This window comes from Narcine bancroftii, chromosome 3, assembly GCF_036971445.1.
Source record: "Narcine bancroftii isolate sNarBan1 chromosome 3, sNarBan1.hap1, whole genome shotgun sequence".
In the NCBI taxonomy this organism is placed as follows: Eukaryota; Metazoa; Chordata; class Chondrichthyes; order Torpediniformes; family Narcinidae; genus Narcine; species Narcine bancroftii.
The window spans coordinates 130128560-130153574 of record NC_091471.1 but is presented as its reverse complement, the minus strand read 5'-3'; the positions used below and the strand labels follow the sequence as shown (position 1 = coordinate 130153574).

At 41.4% G+C, this 25015-nt stretch overlaps 1 protein-coding gene across 32 annotated transcripts in view; it reads left to right on the top strand.

The window, feature by feature from the left end:
- The window catches only part of LOC138757551 (uncharacterized), a 172523-nt gene that overhangs the window by 36229 nt on the left and 111279 nt on the right, over nucleotides 1–25015 (top strand). Inside the window, exon 3 of one of the 32 annotated variants that reach the window (XR_011353688.1) lies at nucleotides 12717–12811. The exons of the other annotated variants lie outside the window; for them this stretch is intronic. The gene's annotated coding sequence lies outside the window, so the exon portion shown is untranslated. Of the gene's footprint in view, nucleotides 1–12716; nucleotides 12812–25015 lie in introns of those variants that run through there. 32 annotated transcript variants of the gene reach the window in all.

The window sequence follows — 25015 nt, the reverse complement described above, 5'->3', positions numbered from 1 at the left end:
AATATAGTGAGACGGAAGATAAACAAATACACTCTGGTTTGCTCTTCAATGGAATTACATGATAAGATTATTGTTTAGCTAGTTTGGTTAGCAAGATGAATTATGCCAGAGCCAATATCCAAGGATATTATTGAACTGACGGATGTCTGATAGCTGAAAGTGTTGGAAGAGAAGAAATCTTTGTGTTTTATTTTTAGTTTATTAGATCTTCTTCAAAGAAATGTCATATATTCAACAAATAGCTATCCAAGAGATGTAATGGTAAATTACAGTACTGTATATTCAGAGCCAGCTCTTCAGCGCTTGTCGTCCTGCTTTGCGGAAAATGCCAAAATATTTGGCCTGGAAGTCAGCCTGAAGAAAACTGAGGTCCTCCATCAGCCAGCTCCCCACCATGACTACCAGCCCCCCCCACATCTCCATCGGGCACACAAAACTCAAAACGGTCAACCAGTTTACCTATCTCGGCTGCACCATTTCATCAGATGCAAGGATCGACAATGAGATAGACAACAGACTCGCCAAGGCAAATTGCGCCTTTGGAAGACTACACAAAAGAGTCTGGAAAAACAACCAACTGAAAAACCTCACAAAGATTAGCGTATACAGAGCCATTGTCATACCCACACTCCTGTTCGGCTCCGAATCATGGGTCCTCTACCGGCATCACCTACGGCTCCTAGAACGCTTCCACCAGCGTTGTCTCCGCTCCATCTTCAACATCCATTGGAGCGCTTACACCCCTAACGTCGAAGTACTCGAGATGGCAGAGGTCGACAGCATCGAGTCCACGCTGCTGAAGATCCAGCTGCGCTGGATGGGTCACGTCTCCAGAATGGAGGACCATCGCCTTCCCAAGATCGTGTTATATGGCGAGCTCTCCACTGGCCACCGTGACAGAGGTGCACCAAAGAAAAGGTACAAGGACTGCCTAAAGAAATCTCTTGGTGCCTGCCACATTGACCACCGCCAGTGGGCTGATAACGCCTCAAACCGTGCATCTTGGCGCCTCACAGTTTGGCGGGCAGCAACCTCCTTTGAAGAAGACCGCAGAGCCCACCTCACTGACAAAAGGCAAAGGAGGAAAAACCCAACACCCAACCCCAACCAACCAATTTTCCCTTGCAACCGCTGCAATCGTGTCTGCCTGTCCCGCATCGGACTTGTCAGCCACAAACGAGCCTGCCGCTGACGTGGACTTTTTACCCCCTCCATAAATCTTCGTCCGCGAAGCCAAGCCAAAGAAAGAAAATATTCATGGACACAGATCGTATTGACAACAGTACTGAAGCCTTGCCTGTGTTGGAGGGGACAAAGCGAATGATTATGGTGGTATCTTTAACAGATAGTAAAGGAAATCCATCAGTTATTCTATCCAAAATAAAACGGAAAATGCTGGAAATACTCAGCAAGTTAGCCAGAATCTGTGGAGAATTGAAGTTCCTCTTTTCCTGAAAGGAATTCGGTGTTGGTGGTGCCAACCTAAAACCCAGCCTGTTTAGTTTTCAACGCTGACTTCTGCACACATCAATCATGCATCTGCAGTACATTGATTTTTGAATTAAATTGTTCTGTCTGTCCATTTATCTTCACAATATCTGTGTGAAAAATGAATAGCAACAGACTGCAATATTTGCAGTTGGCTTCTCTTTAAATTGATATCACAGATCAGAAGCAATTATTACCTGACGATGAAACCAAAGGACTAAGATCAAAACACTTGTTTCCTTTTTAACATGATGAAGAAATTGAAAATGCAAAATGGGAGCTAGGAAAAAGAAAACACTACTTATTAGGCAGCTTAAAGATGATCTTCAGTGTAATCACTGGTCATAACCATTCATATTGTGTTGATTATAATATGATTAAAATTATAATTCTCAAAATGCTACTAATCTCTATATATTCTAATAAAATACTATATAAAAATATAGGCACTACTATTGAGGAATGATAGAATTTAGGTTGTGTGCAGGCCTTGGGAAAACTGGAATTGTTCTCCACTGATCAAAAAATCAGTGTGATCTTCACAAATGTGAAAGGAGGCATTCATTAGCTTTTGTACAGCAAGCAATGTGTAGATACTTCCTGGTAAAAGGATCATAATACAAAATAGCCTGGAAAAGCAGTTTTTCACAGGGTTTGTACTGACAATAACCACACCAGCAGTGCGAGTATAAGACAGCTTTAATAAACTAATATGTGCACTAAGAGGTCTTGTCTCTCTGCAAGACAAACCTGCAAGGCTAGACTGTACCTCTGGACTGCTTTATATACAAGGTCACTGGGATGACCCCTGGTGACCTAGTGGTGTAATTGCATATCAATTAGAATGAATGGTACATACAAGTTCTACATAAACTGGAATAGAAATAGTTTGCTAGGTTAACCAGAAATAAAAGCTGAACTGTGGGCCCATACTGGGTTGGCTGGGAAGGGAATGATGGGCCAAATTGTTTCCTTCTGTGTTAATATAATTTACGATTCTGCCATATGAGATCAATGATAGAAATTAATCAAAGTGCTCTCTTACAAAACTCAAGGATGCACTCAATAGACAGAACATCATTAGGTCACAAAACATTGATGTAGTAGGAGGAACGAAAGGAGTAGAAAGGGGAGAGGGGTGGGTAAATTCGTAGCTGCATGTTCTATTTTCTTCCTTAGTCTATGCATATTGAATGATCATAGTCCTACTCATGGAAAGCCTGTCTTATCCAAAAATGTTTTAATAAAAAACAGTCATTCGTTACAATGGACCTCTTGTGGTGGTATGCCATTAGGCAGGGAAACCTGCCCCACTTGTCACGCAGGTGGCAGGGCAGCCGGCCAAAATGGCGCCGCCGGGGGTTTCCTCCCGACCTTGGCACTGGGCTCAGAAGCCTACGCTTGGCGACTCACGTGGTGCTCCGGTGGAGTCGGGGCCACCCAGCGCGGTTCTCAGCCAGGTCCAGCCACGTAGCCTCACTGAACTCAACCCGTCTGGCTGTGCGATCCTTCAGTTAGCAGTGTAGCTGCGGCTACACTCTAGTATTTTTGTAGAAAAATATTTGTTGACATAATTGCAGTTCTTTGGAGAAAATAAAAAAATAATTGAATGTTGAAGGTTAAGCGAACAATGGACTATAATGCTAACAGTACTTCACTGAAAAGATTGTATTTGATGGATGAGATTAAGGGATTTTGATATATTGTTAGCTGAAATGTTAGTGAACTAAAGAAATCTTTGAAGGAAGGTAGAAATTACTTACCAACAGATTGATGTATTTGAGATCAAGAGGGGAAAGATAAAAGATGGGAATTCATGGGGCTTGTGCATGCATCTCGGAGCCAACAGATTAATGGGTTGAATGGCCTATTCATTATTGTATTTGCCGTAACATGTTAAAAAAATAGGAAAAAGTATCACATGGAATATAAAATATTGCACATTGCCAGCATTTCAATACCTGTACTTTGTGCGTAGATTTACTCATTCTTTACTTTAGAACGCCTTTGGAAGACTACACAAAAGAGTCTGGAAAAACAACCAACTGAAAAACCTCACAAAGATTAGCGTATACAGAGCCATTGTCATACCCACACTCCTGTTCGGCTCCGAATCATGGGTCCTCTACCGGCATCACCTACGGCTCCTAGAACGCTTCCACCAGCGTTGTCTCCGCTCCATCCTCAACATTCATTGGAGTGACTTCATCTCCAACATCGAAGTACTCGAGATGGCAGAGGCCGACAGCATCGAATCCACGCTGCTGAAGATCCAACTGCGCTGGGTAGGTCACGTCTCCAGAATGGAGGACCATCACCTTCCCAAGATCGTGTTATATGGCGAGCTCTCCACTGGCCACCGAGACAGAAGAGCACGAAAGAAGAGGTACAAGGACTGCCTAAAAATATCTCTTGGTGCCTGCCCCATTGACCACCGCCAGTGGGCTGATATCGTCTCAAACCGTGCATCTTGGCACCTCACAGTTCGGCGGGCAGCAACCTCCTTTGAAGAAGACCGCAGAGCCCACCTCACTGACGAAAGACAAAGGAGGAAAAACCCAACACCCAACCCCAACCCACCAATTTTCCCTTGCAACCGCTGCAACCGTGTCTGCCTGTCCCGCATCGGACTTGTCAGCCACAAGCTAGCCTGCAGCTGACGTGGACATTACCCTTCCATAAATCTTCGTCCACGAAGCCAAGCCAAAGAAGACTTTAGAACGTACAGGCACTTACGTCCACAATGAGGTTCTGGTCTATGCAAACCTAATCAATAAAAAATAAAAATTTCCCTACCTTACATCCATAGCCCTCTATTTTTCTTACATCCTTTTGAATGTCCCCATTGTAACAGCCTCCACCACCACCACTAGCAATGTATTCCAGGAACCACCACTCTCTGTGCAAAAGAAAAGCAACAACAAAAAAAAAACCCTGCATTTGACACCTCCCCTAAATTTTCCTCCACTCTCCTTAAAAGGACATCCTCTGGGGGAAAAAATGTCAATCAAGCCTCTCATAATGTTACACCACTCATTTTCCATCACTCAAAGGAGAAAAGAATTAGTTCCATCATTCTTCCTTCATAAGACGTTCTTCAATTCAGGCATCATCCTGGTAAATCTCTTTTGCACCTACATAATTCCTGTAATAAGGTGACCGGAACTGAATGCAATACTCCAAGTATGGTCTATACTTGGTCAGTTTCCACATGTTTGGATTTTCTGCGAATGACATACAATAATGTCTTAAAAATAAATTTGTATTGTTCTAGAATCTTCAAATTTTGCAATCACAGATATTGAATCAAATATATCATGCATTGACTCTTTTAAATTAACTTATTTTATCATTTAGGGAATTATAGTGTAATGTGCGCAGTTGAAATTCTTTAGGTGTAAACATCCTACTTTTTTGTAACATATCTAATGTTCATGCATGTCTCATTCAGGCCTTGTTAATAGATTTTATGCAAATAGTTGAACACTAGACATACTGTCCCCTGCTGATACGAGCTGTCAGAAGTATGTTAAGGAATCTTTTAACTCAAATCACATATTGCCAAAATCTTTTAGTTAGGGAGTCGCATCTGGCAAATTTTGATCCACTTGTACTTTATCCAATCAATCTCTCACACATTAAAAAACCAAGAAGAGGAAGTCATGCAATCAAAAATAACATGCTGTACTGGAAAGAACACAGGACCATGAGAAGTTGGCAGTCTTCAACAAAATGATAAATATTGTTTTAGAAATGAAACATTCATATGACTTACACGCACATATTTCAAATTTAATTATTTTGATTCTAAATTGTGACAATTCATTTATTTTATTGAGAAATATATTGCAATAACCATCATTCCCCAGATTTCACTTTTGCGATTTTTCAGCATTTGGTATTTGAAGAACAATCCTGGTTGAGTTTAATAGAGATGAATGGGAAACTGACAGAACTCAAATTCTTCGATATTTATAGTGCTGCATTATAGAAAAAAGTCTTGTGACAGGACAGCAAAATAAATGACCTGCAAAACAAAATGATTTAGAAATTGATCTAGTGGCAGCTTGAAATATGTTTTAAGAAGGTATCATTTCTTAAAATTCCATGAAATTGTATTACTCCTGAGTTACAATTGCTGTTCAGTTTTGGGACATGCTGATACCCAGTGGTTAAAGTGGGGAATTGCAATTTAGCAGTTGCAGTATTGCATGTTAATCTTGTTACATATAAAGAACAATAAATATGTTTCATTAAAGTTAAAAGTAATTAGCATTCTTAAGCTGATGACTTGGAACAACATCTGTTCAGGTATTTCTAACTGGTGCCATCTTATGAAACAGCATATGATAACTACTGATGAATTTTTAAAAAAGTTTATTAAAATTGCAGGGCAATAAATTGACAAGACACACAATGGGAAACATTGACTGTGATCCCTGTTTTGTCAGTTCATTCTACATTAGCAGTAGTCCTGCATCACTCGAGCAGAAAGATGGGCTCCTATGAAAAATAAATTTAAATGGCATGGAGGAGGGAGCCCTTGGTGAGGATGTGGTGCCTTATTCTGTGCTTTGGTTCTGCAGAGGAGAATTGTGGTGCAATGATTGCGGGGATGTGTGTGAAGGCATCGTCGGATAGAATGACGGAGTCAAAGTGGAAGGCTTGTAGTTTATCTTCCCCCAGGGGCATCATTTGAAAAATTCTGGCATGCATCAAGTCCCACCCTTTGAAGTCTACCAGCAAACAGTGGGCGCGCAGGAAATTGGCTCCCAGGAATGGTTTCGCCACTGCATGACAGTAAAAGTCCACTTAAATCGGTGGCCAGCAAATCGTAGGGGGCTGGTGCAGGTGCTGTAAGTTCACATAGAGGTGCTGTTCGCTGGCCTCAGTACCGGGCCTGGCTTGGCATTCCAGGTGTCATAGGCCATGGAGGGAAGGACACTTATTTCGGCACCAGTGTTCATGAGGAACTGCCTTCCCGACAGAGGGTCCTACACGTACAGGAGCTTGGCATGTTGGCCAACCACCATAGCCATTAATGATGGCTGACCATGGTGTTTCCTGGAAATGTGCAGGATGGGCAGCACCAACGGGCCACCGCACCCCACTGTTGGTGACAATAGCAATATGGCTGGGGTCAGGGCTTGGCAATATGTTCCAAAGAGGTGCCAGAGCATGACTGCCCGGGCTGTGACTTTCCTCAGGTTGCTGAAGTCTTCGTTGGTGAGAAAGAGTTGAATATCCTTGGGCAGCTGCTCCAGTAAAACTACTCAAAGAGCAGGTAAGGCTTGTGCCCCTCGGCATGTTCAAGCATCTCACTCATGAGGGCAGATGCGGCCCTGTCCCTCACATCATCCAATTGCTGCAGATGGGCGGTGCTCTCGCACCGTGATCGCCCTAAATTGTGGATTTGTAGCTCTTTGTACTTGCCTTGTTCCATAGGCTGCCATAGGAAATTTACGACTCTTGCTGCCATGTCCTGGTCAAGTGAGCTCATTACACAGTAGTAGCGGATGTTGTTAGAGGCTGCGATCTGTCAAAGGTGGAATTGGGCCTCAGCCTGTTCAAACCACACATGTGGCTGCAACACCCAGAATGTTGGCAGCTTTAGCGAGACCGAGTGGGGAGCTGCTTGGTCCATCAACTTCGGGACCAACTGTTGGTTGGACCTGTCAGGGTCACCAATGTAGCTTGCATGCTACATGAAGCATGGAGTAAGAATGACACACATACAGTCATCGAGGTCAAAGATTGATTTATTGCTCTGCCAGCTCTGTTTATATTCACTCCTTGGCTCTGACGAGAGGAGTGATGTCATCGCAGTGCCGGCCTCTGACTGGCTAGTGTTTACTCCTTTGCCCGCTGTTTTCCATTGTGCAGAAGGTCACGCGGACTGATGGCCATTGGTCCCTGTGGGGCCCTTGTGACAGCTACGTTGCTGTCCATTTTGTCAGATGTTTCACGAGTTGGTTCGCGGACTGCTACAAGCGCATATTTTTAAAGTGAGAGAGGAAAGATTTAAAATGGATTTGGGAGACATTTATTTTAAATAGTGAGTGGTGGGTATATGGAACAAGCTACCAGAAATGGTAGAAGTGGTGACAAATGTAACATTTAAAAAACATTTAGACAGGTACCTAGATAGAAAGTGTTTAGAGGGATAATGGGTGAATACAGGCCAATGAGACTAGTTTGGGTAGACAATATTGTCAACAGGTTGAAGGACCTGTTTCCCTGCATTGAACTCTCTGGTTCTATTTTGGATAGCTGTTAAACTTTTTTACATCTGTGGGTTTGGAGTACTAGATTGAACAAACTTGGTGGGTATGACAAATTTTCCTCCTTAAAAGAGGTGATTCTGTGATAATACAGCAAACTTCATGGTTACTATTAAAAATGCCACCTTGTTCTCCCAAGTTAATTTAATTCCTGCAGTTCTCTGCTGCTTTGCAGGATTGCTTGTGTATCACCTGATGTAAGCCCAGTAATTTAATCTCCAATTTATAGCTACATCAGTTAGATTACATTCCATTCTTTCCATGTTTTAGGTTCTTAGTCTAATCTTTCCCTGCAAAGCACAGTAAGATGTTAGAGCTGTTCCAAAAATTAAAGTAGTTGTTAGTATTATCAAAAAAACTGTTGAAGCAAAATATTTGAAAGATTTTCACAAGCCAAATGCTTACAATTCTATCTACTTTACTACTAACCCGATTCTTCCGCATTGTCTAACTTAACAAGTTGTGTGCTTAAACAAATGTTTGTTAAAATAGATAGGCTGTGTGTGGCTTGTCAGGGAAGGAATAATATCACAGTACAAAGGTTTAAGATTTAATTGGGGCAGTAAGTTGAGGGTTAATATAGCCCATGAACTAGTACAGGAGCATGTACAGAGTGGGAGGGCTCATTGGATCATTCTCCCTCTTGCCAATTAATTGCTGATAAATATGAGAAGGAGACCCATAAGTACATAAAGTTATTGATCTGCCTTTTAAAAGCAGCCAGGGTCAAATTTCTGCACACACCCTTCCAAATAAATAAAATCTGATCATGGAAAAGCTGGGCAGCAACTACTCACAGTTCATTTCTACTTGCCAGAGGAACACCACAGAAAGCTTAACAGTAAATTCTGTTTTGCTTTTCTTAACATCTGCTATCCTTTCATCCTTTCACTTGCAGTCTGACTTATGTGACTACCTGCTGCACTAAGCTCTGACCCTGTTTTCCGAGCCAACAGCATTAAGCAGCAATGATCTTTGATTATATTTGATTATAACAATTACAGCACGGAAACAGGCCATTAGGCCCTTCTAGTCTGCACCAAACCAAACACCCCTTTCTAGTCCCACCTCCCTGCACAATGCCCATAACCCTCCATAACCCTCCCTAACCCTCCATAACCCTCCATCTTCACTTGGGATATGTTATAATTAATATAAATGCTGGTCCTCATTCATGGAGAGCCTCAAGACTTCACATTGAAATTCTTCTTAATGCAGTCTGTGATACTACTTTCAGTAGATATTGGAACTTCTGCCTCTTTGCCTGGAATTTCCATTTTCCATCCTTTGCTGGAAGTTCTATAGTCCACCCTTCTCTGGCTCCAGTCTTGCGAGTCAAGGTATTGGATAAACATGACACAATATTGCAAATGAATCTTCTGCATTAGGCTTGACTGTGATCCAGGAGGTTGGGAAGAAGAGGTTGATGGCCATAAACTTGGTTTGAAGATCAATCCATGGTTGGTAGGAGGATGGAGGGCAGGGGTTGTGTGAAGGATGGCATTTTGACCTGTCGATGTGCTAGATTGTGGGAGAGTTTGTCATTGATCATGGAATTAGTTGGGTGGAGATCAGCTGTGACTGAATGGAGGTGTATGGAAGGTTATCACCCATCAGGTATGTAGGCAGTGGGAGTGATGATCAGGGCCTCTAACATAGTTCTCAGGGAACTGGGAAATCATGGATTACCATGATCTGGGGCAGATCAGAGGATAATGGGGAACTCAGGGAATTGGAGAAGAGATCAGTGAGTGTGAGAGTTGGGCCTTCTGAGATTGGAAGATGAAGGGGGAGCATAGGTTGAGACTGATGATTGTGAGGCTGTGGGTCTGTTTGCTGGTGGTCTGGATGGATGGTCCCATGCTCTACTATAATGATGCAATTGTTCTAGGATGCACAATGATCATTGCTCCTAGATCCCTTTGGTCTAATTTCCCTGATGGTGCTTTGGAATGAGTGCCTCATAGGGATTGGCATAATTTCGGGTGTGTTGAGATTCAAGTGCAAAAGAGACAGTAATAATATATTACCTAATGGGAGGTGCCTGGAGGCACAAGAAACTAGCAAGAATGATTTCTTTCAATGATAAATACATGCTCAATTGTGTGCAAGTGTGAAAGTCAATTTCAATGTTGTCCAATTTCTGCCCATTTGTGTGAATATCCAATCTTCCCAAGGTATTTTCTTTCTTTTTAATATTTTATTATTTTTTTAAATAGGAAATGCAATACAGTGAATAAAAGGGAACAAAACTAAAAATACAATATCACGTGTGTGTGTGTTTTTTATATGTATATATATATATATATATATATATGAATAAGATAAAACTTCAAACAGTATAAACGGTCCTCCCTCCACTGCAATGGGTGAAAAAATCAAAAGTATTATATAAAATCCCCACCTAACCCACTCAAACAAAAAAAAAATTAAAAAGAATTATCAAAAAACAGCTGAGCAGCTTATCCTGAGGGTTACATATATTTTGGTATTTTTTTGGTTCCTAGCATAAATCTATATCTCAAGGTATTTTCAAACTTTTAATTCATATGTCTAATGAAGTATATTATTTTAATAACCAATTTTCTATAGGCAATGCTCTACACATTTTATCGGAAATGTTGGAAAAAGTTTGACATTTATGAATAATTAGTATAACAATGCAACAGATTTACAATGTGCCTAAAGTCTGGATCCAGGGGCTGAAATCTAACTGTTAAGAACAAAAGGGCTGGGTCATATCAGAAGTTAAAATTTAAAAAAATATGAACCAAGAACTGAACTTGCGTTGCTCAACCTACTCTGCGCCTTAATGCTGCTGGAACATGGTGCTGAGTTTCTTAAGATAAGGCTGCTTGCCTTCATTTTACCAGGTGTACAATATTTTAATATGAAGCTCTTCAACTTCTCTAGACCTCAAGAAACTCAGCAGCTGACAGCAGATAGGATGCCAGAATTAACATGAGAGATGCCTTTATGGCATTGCTTGTGGTTTAGCAAGAACAGGAATGGAGTGTCAGCATGGCTTTGTGAAATGAAGGTCATGCCTCATGGGCCTAATTGAGTTTTTTGAGGCGATAACAAAATAAATTGATGAGGGTAATGCAGTAGATTTGGTGTACATGGATTTTAGCAAGGCATTTAACAAGGCCCCCATGAGTGACTCATCCAGAAAGCCATGAGCCACGGGATCAGTGGAAAATTAGCTGTATGGATAAAAAAATTGGCTTGTAGGAAGAAAGCAGAGAGTAGTAGTGGAGGTTGGTGACTAGTGGAGCGCCATAAAGAATTGTTCTGGGACCCCCTGCTCTTTGTGATTTTTATAAATGATCTGGATGAAGAGACAGGTGGATGGGTCAGTAAGTTTGTGAATGACATGAAGGCTGGAGGAGTTGTGGACAGAGCTGAAGGTTGTTGAAGGTTACAAGATGATATAGACAGGATGCAGACTTAGGCAGAAAAATGGAAGATGGAATTCAATCTGGCTAAGTGCGTTGTGAAGCACTTTGGAAGGACTAACCAGAAGGCTGAATATAGGGTTAATGGTGAGTTTCTTAGGAGTGTGGATGAACAAAGGGACCTTGGGGTGCAAATCTATACATCCCTCAAGATCGCTACACAGGTTGATAGGATAGTTAAGAACGTCTATGCAATGCTGAGATTCATTAATGGAAGGATTTAATTCAGGAGTAGAGAGTCCATGTTACAACTCTACAAATCTTTGATTCAGTTCTGGTCACCTCATTACAGGAAGGATGTGGAAGCTATGGAGAGAGTGAAGAGGAGATTTACCAGGATGTTTCTTGGATTGGGAAACAAGTCTTATGAGATAAGGTTAGCAGAACTGGGACTTTTGTCTTTGGAGTGTAGAAAGATGAGAGGTGAATTGATAGAGGTCTATAAGATTATGAAAAGTACAGCACCTGTTTCCTAGGGAAGGAACAGCAAACACCAATATATGATATTAAGGAAGGGAAGTTTAGGGGAGACATCAGAGGTAAGTTTTTTACATAGAGAGCTGTGGGTGCCTAGAATGCCTTGGCAGGGATGGTGGTGGAAACTGAAACATTGGGGGCATTTAAGAGACTCTGAGACAGAAACAAGGATAAAAAGAAAATAGAGGGTTACGGGTAGGGAAAGTTTAGTACTTTTTTTAAGGATGGGATATATGGGTTGGCACAACATCAAGGGCAGAATGGCCTGTACTGTGCTATATTGTTCCATGTTCTAACATAGCTATATCTACCAAACTGCAGAGTACAGTCTTGGATGCATGCCAAGTCAGGTCATTACATTTGGAGGTCATAATTAAATATCTTCCAACAACATATTGTGGTGGGTGAACAAAACTTTTGGTTTGAAATTCAGGCCCATGGCTTTGGATGATCTATAAATGAGATTAGTACAGTATTTGTCAGTTTGCTCTCCAGATGAACAGAGCATATTCAGAAATTTGAATAAACATGAATACAGAAGCTAGTCCTACCTGTTTGGGAAGACCCTATGGCATTTTACGGTGCCGACAACTCGTCCAGTTGTAAAACATGAATGGCTGCAGATACTGTAGTTGAAGTAAAAACACAATGCTGGAGAAATTCATCTGGTACTCCATTTGTGGCCTTCTCTACATCGGAGAGACTGGGCGCAGATTGGGAGATTGCTTTACTGAACACCTTCACTCTGTCTGTATCAGTGACAGGGACTTCCCAGTGGTCAACCATTTCAATGCTGCATCTCACTCCCCTACTCACATGTCTGTCCATGGCCTCAAGTACTATCCCACCAAGACCACCCATAAATTGGAGGAACATTTGATTTTCCATCTAGGCACTCTCCAGCCAGATGGGATGAACATCAACTTCTCTGGTTTCTGCTGACATGCTCCTTCCCTTCCCTTTTCCTTGACTTTTTCCCTCAGCTCTCCATCTCTACTCTTTCTATTCACAGAGACATCCCTCCTCTCGGGGCGTGGCCTGATGGCGAAGCAAGAAGAAGTGTAATTCCGTCGTTCCCCCAGTTGGACTAATAAATACCCAAATTAAAACACTTAAAAAAAGTCTAGAAAGTTTGCTTGGAAGTTGTCTGAATGTTAAAAGACTATAATGGCTGCTAATACAAAGAAGTCAAAAGCACAGATTCAGAAGAAACTTCCTTTTAAAAGTACAGAAGAAATGAGGCCTCCTTATCAAGTGGAATCCATGGAATCGATTGGACAGCCACCTAAGCAGCAACGCACTCCAGCTCGTTTAAGTTTTACCCTGGTGCCCTTGCAAGATGGCGCTGGACTTCCAATTTTTTCTTTTTATCTTGATCAGAGCGCCCATGATGTAGAAGCGCCGGAGTTAATAGTGTCAGGCCTGACGTGCGATACCTCTTAGCATCCCAGTGGCGCGGAGGCCCGAGGAAGTGCATCAGAAGATGGCCCGCGCTGCCGGGCATGCGTGGTGCATCTTCTGGATAGTTAAGAACGTCTATGCAATGCTGAGATTCTGGATCTTCTGGATAGGGTCTGGGCTGTCAGCGAAGTCGGCCGGCAGTGACCTGAACATGTCGGGTCTGGGTCTGCAGGTGTGCAGACCAGAAGCAAAGTGATGAAAATGGCAGAATCAAAAGAACAAGAAGATAAAGCTTTGTGCCAAACTGAAGAAATAGAAGAAGGGTCACTGACTGCTACTGAAGGGAAAGAAGGTAGGCCTCATGGAGAGACTAGTGATACTACCTTTGATGCTGTTTTTACAACTTTGGAATCCATAGCTCATCAAATGGGTAATATGTCAACACAAATGTCTTCCCAGAATGAACATGGATTTATGAATATGACTGAAAAAATGAATAATATTTGTGAAGAAGTTTCTTCTGTTAAGAAAGATATTTCTGTTGTTAAAGCTCATGTGAATAGATGCTTGAATATGGTGGATACAGTTCAAGACAACTTTAAGAAGATGGAAGGTGCCTTTCAAGTTTGTAAAGAACAAGTGGATCATAATAAATAAAAAGTGGAAGATTCTTTTGTCAGATGGGAAATTCAGAAGAAGGATTTATTGAAGAAAATAGACTCTTTGGAAAATCAAAGCCGTCGGAATAATGTTAAAATAGTGGAAATTCCTGAAGGAATTGAGGGTTTGGATGCAATAACATTTTTTTAAAAGTGGATCCCTGAAGCACTGGTATTGGAATTTTTTCCAGAAGGTTTGGAATTAGATAGGGCACATAGGGCCTTAAGAAGTAAACCATATCCGGGTCAACCTCCACGAGCTGTTTTGATTCATTGTTTACGATACCAAGATAGGGAAACTATTTTGAGAGTAGCAGTCCAAAATGCACACAGACATCAATCCCCATTGATGGTACAAGGAAATAAGGTTTTTTTTTTCTGTCCAGATTTAACTCAAGAAATTATTAAAAGGCATAAATGATTTAATTCTGCTAAAGAAGTGCTTTGGAGGAAGGGTTATAAATTTTCTTTCAGATACCCTGCAGTTTTGAAGATCTTTCATGGGAATTTCCAATCACAGTTTTTTGACAGTGATCATGAGGCTTTAATTTTTGCCAATTCTTTGCCAGACAGGGCGACTGAAAGGCACTCTTCACCTAAGAGGAAGACATCTGATAAGAAGAATTGAAATGGGAACGGGAAGACAAATATGTCAAAGAGCTTGATTGATATTGATCCGGAACAAGTTTTGGGATTGAATTCATTGGAGTTGTAAGCTGATTTAGACTCATAATTTTAAGTCCAGTTGGGGGGGGGATGGAATTCACGGAAGCTTTCAGAAGTCGTCTGCCACTAGTGGGAGGGATTTTATTTCTTTCCACATCCAGTTAAGTGGGGAGTTCCTACTTTTGTAGTTTCTTTTTCTAAAAAAATACCTTTTTATTAGTGTTTTACTTTGTTTAGAGAGGGGTTTAGTGATTGTTTAATTTAGATCACTTAGCAAGGGGAGCTTTAAATTTTGTTATCGGAGAAGGGGTTTATTTTCTCAGTGAATAGAAGGAATAGAAAGAGAGATTTTGATTCTGTTTTTATTTTACTTTGATAACAATGTCTAATTTGAATTTTGCAACATTTAACATGCAGGGTTTAAATAACCCGATTAAACAAAAGCGTGGCTTGGCCTATGTAAAAAAGATGAAAGTTGATATTGCTTTTTTGCATGAAACTCACTTAACTGTAAAAGAACATTTGATATTGAAGAGGGATTGTGTCGGTCATGTATTTTCATCTTCTTTCAATTCAAAAGCGAGAGGAGTGGCGATCCTGATTCATAAGAAAATACCATTCGAACTTCAATCTTTGGTGGAATCAGCTGGCCGAATTTTAATGATTAATTGTAAACTCTTTGCTGAGTCATGGTCTTTGTTGAATATCAGCCAGCTCCCCACCATGACTACCAGCCCCCCCACATCTCCATCGTGCACACAAAACTCAAAATGATCAACCAGTTTACCTATCTCGGCTGCACCATTTCATCAGATGCAAGGATCGACAATGAGATAGACAACAGACTCGCCAAGGCAAATAGCGCCTTTGGAAGACTGCACAAAAGAGTCTGGAAAAACAACCAACTGAAAAACCTCACAAAGATAAGCGTATACAGAGCCGTTGTCATACCCACACTCCTGTTCGGCTCCGAATCATGGGTCCTCTACCGGCATCACCTACGGCTCCTAGAACGCTTCCACCAGCGTTGTCTCCACTCCATCCTCAACATCCATTGGAGCGCTTTCATCCCTAACGTCGAAGTACTCGAGATGGCAGAGGTCGACAGCATCGAGTCTACGCTGCTGAAGATCCAGCTGCGCTGGGTGGGTCACGTCTCCAGAATGGAGGACCATCGCCTTCCCAAGATCGTGTTATATGGCGAGCTCTCCACTGGCCACCGTGACAGAGGTGCACCAAAGAAAAGGTACAAGGACTGCCTAAAGAAATCTCTTGGTGCCTGCCACATTGACCACCGCCAGTGGGCTGATATCGCCTCAAACCGTGCATCTTGGCGCCTCACAGTTTGGCGGGCAGCAACCTCCTTTGAAGAAGACCGCAGAGCCCACCTCACTGACAAAAGGCAAAGGAGGAAAAACCCAACACCCAACCCCAACCAACCATTTTTCCCCTGCAGCCGCTGCAACCGTGTCTGCCTGTCCCACATCGGACTTGTCAGCCACAAACGAGCCTGCAGCTGACGTGGACTTTTACCCCCTCCGTAAATCTTCGTCCGCGAAGCCAAGCCAAAGATGCATCTAACGTCCATGATGAACAATTTATATCTGAAGCTTTTTTAACTTTAAGCCAAGCTAAAGAAAATATTTTGATTGGGGGAGATTTTAATTGTGTATTAGATCCACTATTAGATAAATCTCTGAAAATTGTGAAAAATTCAAAAGCAGCGGTCCAATTGGTTTCTTTGATGAAAGACTTAAATTTGATAGAGGTTTGGAGAAGGTTAAACCCTACTGACAAAGATTTTTCATTTTATTCCTCGTGCCATGGCACATTTTCAAGGATTGACTTTTTTGGTATCAGCATATTTGCAATCACATTTTATTCAAGCTGAATATAAGAATAGAATAACTTCTGATCATTCATTTCTACTAATTTCTTGTGTTGGACTGGAAGTTATTCAATCAACATTTCATTGGAGAATTAATGTAATGTTATTGAAAAAAACAGAATTTGTAAAATTTATTAAGGATCAAATTGTTTCTTTTTTAGATTTGGATAGGAATACAGTTCAGAGTAATTTTACTGTATGGGATGCTTTGAAGGCATTTTTACGTGGTCAAATTATTAGCTATGCAGCAAAGGAAAAGAAGAAATTTTTGGCAGAGACTTGGTTATTGGAAAAACAGATAGCTGATTTGGAAAACGAATATCAGAGAAATTATACGGAGGATAATAAGGCAGTTTTGACAAAGTTGAAGTTACGATATAATACATTATAAACACACTAATTTGAATGTTTGATTCAAAGATCTAAATAATGTTATTATGAGTTAGGGGACAGAGCCCATAAAGTTTCAGCCTGGCAATTGAAAACAGAACAAGCATCAAGAACTATTAATGCTGTGAGGAAAGGTAATTCAATTACTTTTAAACCTCCGGAAATCAATGACCAATTTTTATAATTTTATCAGAAATTATATGCTTCTGAGGGAGTTCGAGAAGATGGTTCTATTGAATCTTTTTTGTCAGAATTAAATTTGCCAATATTAGGGGAAGATGATGTGAGGAAATTAGATTCTCCTTTTACAGATTTAGAAATAAAAGATGTTATTCAACAAATGCCTAATGGGAAATCCCCAGGAGATGATGGGTTTAGCATGCTGGAACATCAGAACCATGCTAGATAAGACTGACAGCCATCGACCTGAACGTCGGTCTGCCCTCATTGCACATGAACTCCTCAGACTTGACATCGACATAGCCGCTCTCAGTGAAGTCCGCCTGGCAGATGTAGGCAGCTTCCAAGAACGCGGCGCGGGCTACACACTCTACTGGTCTGGCAAGCCTTCGGATGAACGACGCCTATCTGGTGTAGGCTTCATGGTCAAGAGCTTCATTGCCTCCAAACTCGAAAACCTTCCGACAGGCCTCTCGGACCGAATCATGTCCATGCGACTCCCACTTCAAAACAAGCGTCACATCACCCTCATCAGTGTCTATGCTCCAACCCTCCAGGCGGAACCAGCAGAAAAGAACAAGTTCTACACCGACCTGCGCAACCTCATCCAACGTACCCCTACAGCCGACAAGGTTGTCATCCTGGGCGACTTCAACGCTCGTGTCGGCAAAGACTCAGAAACCTGGCCAGGAATCCTGGGCAAGCATGGCGTCGGCAAGTGCAACGACAATGGGCGCCTCCTGTTGGAGCTCTGCGCAGAACAGCGGCTTGTCATTACAAACACCCTTTTTCAGCAGAGGGACAGCCTTAAGACCACCTGGATGCATCCCCGATCCAAACACTGGCACCTCCTGGACTACATCCTGGTGCGAGAAAGTGACAAACAAGATGTGCTCCACACCAGGGTCATGCCTAGCGCGGAATGCCACACTGACCACCGGCTGGTTCGCTGCAAGCTCAACCTTCACTTCAAGCCAAAGCCCAGGAACAATAAAGCCCCCAGAAAGAGGTTCAATGTTGGAAAACTGCAGTCAGACGAAGCGAGAGGAAACTTCCAGGCAAACCTCAAAGCAAAGCTCGACGTTGCAACCCGCCTCACGGACCCGTCCCCTGAAACCCTCTGGGATCAGTTGAAGACTACCATACTGCAATCCACTGAAGAGGTACTGGGCTTCTCCTCCAGGAAAAACAAGGACTGGTTTGACGAAAACAGCCAGGAAATCCAGGAGCTGCTGGCAAAGAAACGAGCTGCCCACCAGGCTCACCTTACAAAGCCGTCCTGTCCAGAGAAGAAACAAGCCTTCCGTCGCGCATGCAGCCATCTTCAGCGCAAACTCCGGGAGATCCAAAATGAGTGGTGGACTAGCCTCGCCAAACGAACACAGCTCAGCGCGGACATTGGCGACTTCAGGGGTTTCTACGAGGCTCTAAAGGCTGTGTACGGCCCCTCACCCCAAGTCCAAAGCCCGCTGCGCAGCTCAGACGGCAAAGTCCTCCTCAGCGACAAGATCTCCATCCTCAACCGATGGTCAGAACACTTCCAATCTCTTTTCAGTACCAACCGCTCAGTCCAAGATTCTGCCCTGCTCCAGCTCCCTCAACAGCCCCTAAGGCTAGAGCTGGATGAGGTTCCCACCCTGGATGAGACATATAAGGCAATCGAACAACTGAAAAGTGGCAAAGCAGCAGGTATGGATGGAATCCCCCCAGAAGTCTGGAAGGCTGGCGGCAAAACTCTGCATGCCAAACTGCATGAGTTTTTCAAGCTTTGTTGGGACCAAGGTAAACTGCCTCAGGATCTTCGTGATGCCACCATCATCACCCTGTACAAAAACAAAGGCGAGAAATCAGACTGCTCAAACTACAGGGGAATCACGTTGCTCTCCATTGCAGGCAAAATCTTCGCTAGGATTCTACTAAATAGAATAATACCTAGTGTCACTGAGAATATTCTCCCAGAATCACAGTGCGGCTTTCGCGCTAACAGAGGAACCACTGACATGGTCTTTGCCCTCAGACAGCTCCAAGAAAAGTGTAGAGAACAAAACAAAGGACTCTACATCACCTTTGTTGACCTCACCAAAGCCTTCGACACCGTGAGCAGGAAAGGGCTTTGGCAAATACTAGAGCGCATCGGATGTCCCCCAAAGTTCCTCAACATGATTATCCAACTGCACGAAAACCAACAAGGTCGGGTCAGATACAGCAATGAGCTCTCTGAACCCTTCTCCATTAACAATGGCGTGAAGCAAGGCTGTGTTCTCGCACCAACCCTCTTTTCAATCTTCTTCAGCATGATGCTGAACCAAGCCATGAAAGACCCCAACAATGAAGACGCTGTTTACATCCGGTACCGCACGGATGGCAGTCTCTTCAATCTGAGGCGCCTGCAAGCTCACACCAAGACACAAGAGAAACTTGTCCGTGAACTACTCTTTGCAGATGATGCCGCTTTAGTTGCCCATTCAGAGCCAGCTCTTCAGCGCTTGACGTCCTGCTTTGCGGAAACTGCCAAAATGTTTGGCCTGGAAGTCAGCCTGAAGAAAACTGAGGTCCTCCATCAGCCAGCTCCCCACCATGACTACCAGCCCCCCCACATCTCCATCGGGCACACAAAATTCAAAACGGTCAACCAGTTTACCTATCTCGGCTGCACCATTTCATCAGATGCAAGGATCGACAATGAGATAGACAACAGACTCGCCAAGGCAAATAGCGCCTTTGGAAGACTACACAAAAGAGTCTGGAAAAACAACCAACTGAAAAACCTCACAAAGATAAGCGTATACAGAGCCGTTGTCATACCCACACTCCTGTTCGGCTCCGAATCATGGGTCCTCTACCGGCACCACCTACGGCTCCTAGAACGCTTCCACCAGCGTTGTCTCCGCTCCATCCTCAACATCCATTGGAGCGCTCACACCCCTAACGTCGAGGTACTCGAGATGGCAGAGGTCGACAGCATCGAGTCCACGCTGCTGAAGATCCAGCTGCGCTGGATGGGTCACGTCTCCAGAATGGAGGACCATCGCCTTCCCAAGATCGTATTATATGGCGAGCTCTCCACTGGCCACCGTGACAGAGGTGCACCAAAGAAAAGGTACAAGGACTGCCTAAAGAAATCTCTTGGTGCCTGCCACATTGACCACCGCCAGTGGGCTGATAACGCCTCAAACCGTGCATCTTGGCGCCTCACAGTTTGGCGGGCAGCAGCCTCCTTTGAAGAAGACCGCAGAGCCCACCTCACTGACAAAAGGCAAAGGAGGAAAAACCCAACACCCAACCCCAACCAACCAATTTTCCCTTGCAACCGCTGCAATCGTGTCTGCCTGTCCTGCATCGGACTGATCAGCCACAAACGAGCCTGCAGCTGACGTGGACTTTTTACCCCCTCCATAAATCTTCGTCCGCGAAGCCAAGCCAAAGAAAAAGAATGGGAAATCCCCAGGAGATGATGGGTTTACTGTTGAATTTTATAAAGTTTTTTTTATGATGATCTGTCCTCTTCATTTATGGACGTTCTTCATCAGCTAACTCAAGAACAAGCCTTACCAGATTCGTGTTTAAGTGCAATAATAACAGTTATACAAAAAAAAAGATAGAGACCCTTTGAAAGTAGCTTCATATCACCCAATTTCTTTATTGAATGTGGATTATAAAATAATAGTGAAATTATTGGCCAATAGACTTGCTAAGTATTTACCACAATTGGTACATGCTGATCAGGCTGGTTTTATTAAAAATAGGTAAGTTTCTGATAATATTCTTAGAGTGATTTCACTGATCAACGCTTCACGACAGCAACCTGACCTACCAACGGTAGTTGCATTAGATGCTGAAAAAGCTTTCGATAGGGTCAAATAGATTTTTTTATTTAAAGTGTTGGAGAAATAAAAGTTTGACCTTTTTTATTGGTTGGGTGAAGGCATTATATAATAATCCTGTAGCTAGGGTGGTGACAAATGGTCAAACCTGTTCTTTCTTTAAATTATCATGTTCAATTCATCAAGGTCGTCCTCTGTCACTAGTTCTATTTGCAGTGGTCATTGAACCGTTAGCTCAGGCTATTAGACAGAATGAAAATATTATAAGTATAAAGTTAGCAGATGAGGAATATAAGATTAATTTATTTGATGTTTTGATATATTAAACTAATCCAGAATGATCTTTAATTTACTTGCAAGAATGTTTAGAACAATGTGGTAAATTATCAGAATATAAAGGGAATTGTGATAAAAGTGAAATATTATCAATTTCTGAAGGAAATTATGACCAGTGTAGACAATTTGCTGAACTTTGTTTGACTGATAAAATTAAATATTTAGGGATAATGATTGATGTAAATATTCAATAACTGTATAATTTAAATTATGTACTGTTAATGAGAAAGATCAAAGCTGATTTGATTAAATGGAAGGATTTACCTTTGCCATTAACAGGTCGAGTAAACTGTATTAAGATGAATATCTTTCCACAAATCCAATATCTTTTTCAATCGATTCCTTGTTTTCTTTCAAAATCTTATTTTCAAGACTTAAATAAAGTAGTCCGAGGATTTTTTATGGAAGGGAAAACTAGCAAGAGTAGCGATGCATAAATTGACTTGGAAGTACACTTTGGAAAGTTTGCAATTACCTGATTTTCAAAATTATTATAAGGCAGTTCAATTAAGATTTATTAATCATATGTTAGATGTTTTGTGTCCCCCCTAGTTGGGCCAAGGTAGAATTGGCTGGTATAATGGAACCCTGTCGACATCAATTTGTACTTAAATGGAATTCTGTTTTACTACAAAGATATAATGTACCGGTTTTGAAACATTTATTAGGGATTTGGGCTAAAAGGAACTTATTAATAGGCTCAAAAGGTAAAATATCGGTTTAGGCTCCAATATATCAAAATAAATTAATTCCTTTTACATGGAATAATAGATTTTTAAGAAATTGGCAGATTGATGGAATAAAGTTATTACTGGATTGTTTTTAAGAGGGTAAATTTTTATCATTTAACCAACTTAGAGAGAAATTTGGAATTTCAGGGAATTCTTTGTTTGTTTATTATCATTTAGAGCGTTAGTGAAAGAAAATTTTGGAAGAGAAATGAAAATTCCCAAGTCAACAAAATTTGAGTTCATCATTTCTCATTTTTCAGATAAGGGTTTTATTTCAGAGATGTATGTGTTGTTACAAGATACTATGGATAAAATAAATTTAGATAAATCCAGGATTAAATGGGAAAATGATTTAACTTGTGATACAGTCAGGCCGACTGGGAAATGATGTTTTGAGGGTGTGAATAAATTGTTTAATGTAAGATACAGTATGATCAATTATAATTTTTTGCATCAGTTATATTTAAACCCTGAGAAATTGAGAAAATATGGATTTAGTGAATCAGAGTTGTGTTTTAGATGTGGATCATGTGCGAGAACTTTCTTACACTCGGTTTGGTTTTGGGATAAAGTTCAATCATTTTGGTTTAAAATCAGGGACTTTCTTCAAAATTTGTTTAAATTCAATTTTTATTAGATCCCCAAATTTTTTTGTTGTGTTATATTGTTCCATTTATGGACTTGGTATTAGATAAGTTTCAGACAGCATTTCTGCGTTTAGCATTGGCGGTAGCGCGTAAATGTGTTGCGACTTCCTGGAAAGACAAAGTTGAGATAAATGTAAATCGTTGGCATAATGAGTTGAGGACCTGTATTTATATGGAGAAAAAAAACATATAATCTGAATGATAATTATGATTTTGTTTGTTAAGATGTGGTCGCCTTATTTGAAATGTATGAATTTAGTAATATCTTAAACTGTGATAAATATTTTCTTTAATGCTTCCCTTGTGGGGACTGTTGAGTGTGGGGGGGAAGGGGTGGGATAGTTGTAGTTCTAATTTTTATATTATGGATTTTGTAAAAGTTTTTGTTTAGAAAATATTAAATAAAGTATTAAAAAAAAGACATCCCTCCTCTCCTTGCTTACTCTTGTGCTCTCCCTCCCTTCTTCACCTATTGGATCCTGCCTTTGGTATTCCACCCCACCCGCTTATCATTTTGTTCAGACGCCTGTCAACATTTTTCAATGAAGGGCTCAAGCCTGAAAGTGTTCTTATCTTTGCTATACAAGTACTGAACACTGTGTGACCTGCTGAGTTTCTCCAACATTTTGACTTTGTTTTAACTCCTTCAGTTGTTTCACTTCAGAATCAGAATCAGGTTTATTGTTGTGAATATGTGTCATGAAATTTGTTGTTTTACAGCAATGGTATTGTGCAGAACAATGTGCAAAAATTATTATAAATTACAATTTTGTAAATACAAGATTTAAAAAAAATTAATCACCAGTGCATAAAAAGAGAAAAAGTGAGGTTGTGCCCATAGGTTCATTGTCCATTCAAAATCTGATGGCAGAGGGGAAGAAGTGGTTTTTGTAATGTTCACTCTATGTTTTCAGGATCCTGTATTTCCTTCCTGATGGTAGCAATGAGAAAAGGGCATGATCTGGGTGATGAGGGTCCTTGATGATAGAATCAGCTTTCTTGAGGCATTGCCTATTAAAGATGTCCTTAATGGGTGAAAACTAATGCCCATGATGGTGCTGGCTGAGTTTGCAACCCTCTGAAGCTTGTTCCTATCTTGTGCATTCATATGTGCATACCTGACAGTGATGGAATCAATCAAAATGCTCTCCATGGAATATCTGTAGAAAATGGTAAGAGTCTTTGGTGACCTAGAAAATCTCCTCAAACTCCTAATGAAATATAGCTACTAGTGTTTCTTCTTCATGATTACATCATCATGATAGTCCCAGGATAGGTTTTCAGAGATACAGGGTATTGACACCCAGGAACCTTACCTCTTCACTGCTGACCCTTCAATGAGGACTGGTTTGATTCTCGTGGCTTCCCCTTCCTGATCCACAATTATTCCTTAGTTTTACTGACGTTGTGCGCAAGGTTGTTGTGACACGACTCTCCTTCCTGTACGCTTTCTCGTTGCCATCTGTGATTATTGTTGCATATTTATTCAACTCTGAAGATGAATCCTTGAATATAGTACAATCCGCTGATTAAAAGCAGTCCTGCAGGAACTCCTCTATCTCCCTCAACCATATCTTCATCGTATTCACTACTGGTGGTGCAGTCCTCAGTCTCTGCTTGGATGCAAGGGAGTAGAAGTACAGCCAGGTTATCAGAATTGCCAAAGTGGGATTGTAGGATGGCATGGTAAGTGTTCTTGCTGGTGGTGCAACAGTCATAAAATGGCATGTCCACATTCCTCTTATCATTTATTCATGCATATGGGCACTGTATGAAAATCCAACAGTTATTATTGAACCTCATAGGCTTTGAACTTAATTTCTTTCTTAGCCATTCCTCCCTTTTGGCTCCATAAAATATCAACCACTCTGATCTTCAAGGGAACCAATTTTGCTCTTAATATACCTGAGGAAACCCTTGGGATTTTCCTTCTCATTGTCTGCCAAAGCAACCTCATGTTTTCTTTTAGCCTCCTGATTTATTTCTTGAGGATTTTCTTGCATTTTTATACTCTTCAAGTATCACATTTGCTCCATGTTGCCTATACCTGTTATACACTTCTCTCTACTTCCAAACCAGATGCCTAATATCCCTCAAATACCAAGGTTCTTTATACCTGTTAACCTTGCCTTTAATCATCCTTCTGGGAGGATCTGTGTCTCTATACCTGCTAACCTTGCCTTTAATCATCCTTCTGGGAGGACCTGGGGAACATTCTGAAAAAAAAATTACAAAAGTGGTTTTTTCACAGGATCTGGAATTGCACTTTTTGGGAAACATTATGGATTATGAATTTTAAACTGTCCAGATACCAAATTCAGTTTGTGAAATTTGCCTTGGCGGTAGCCAGTAAGTGTATAGAGATCACATGGAAGTCCGACTCCCGACTAACTATTACACGATGGAATATGGAAATACAGAGTTGTATTCCCCTGGAGAAAGTCACTTACAATTTAAGGAGGAAATATGCCACATTTGTTAGAGGATGGCAACTGTATCTGCAACACATTGGTATGCAGATTTAATTATACCCCTTCTGAATGAAGGAAATGTAACAATCCATGCCAGTAGTGAAATGATTGAGATCAA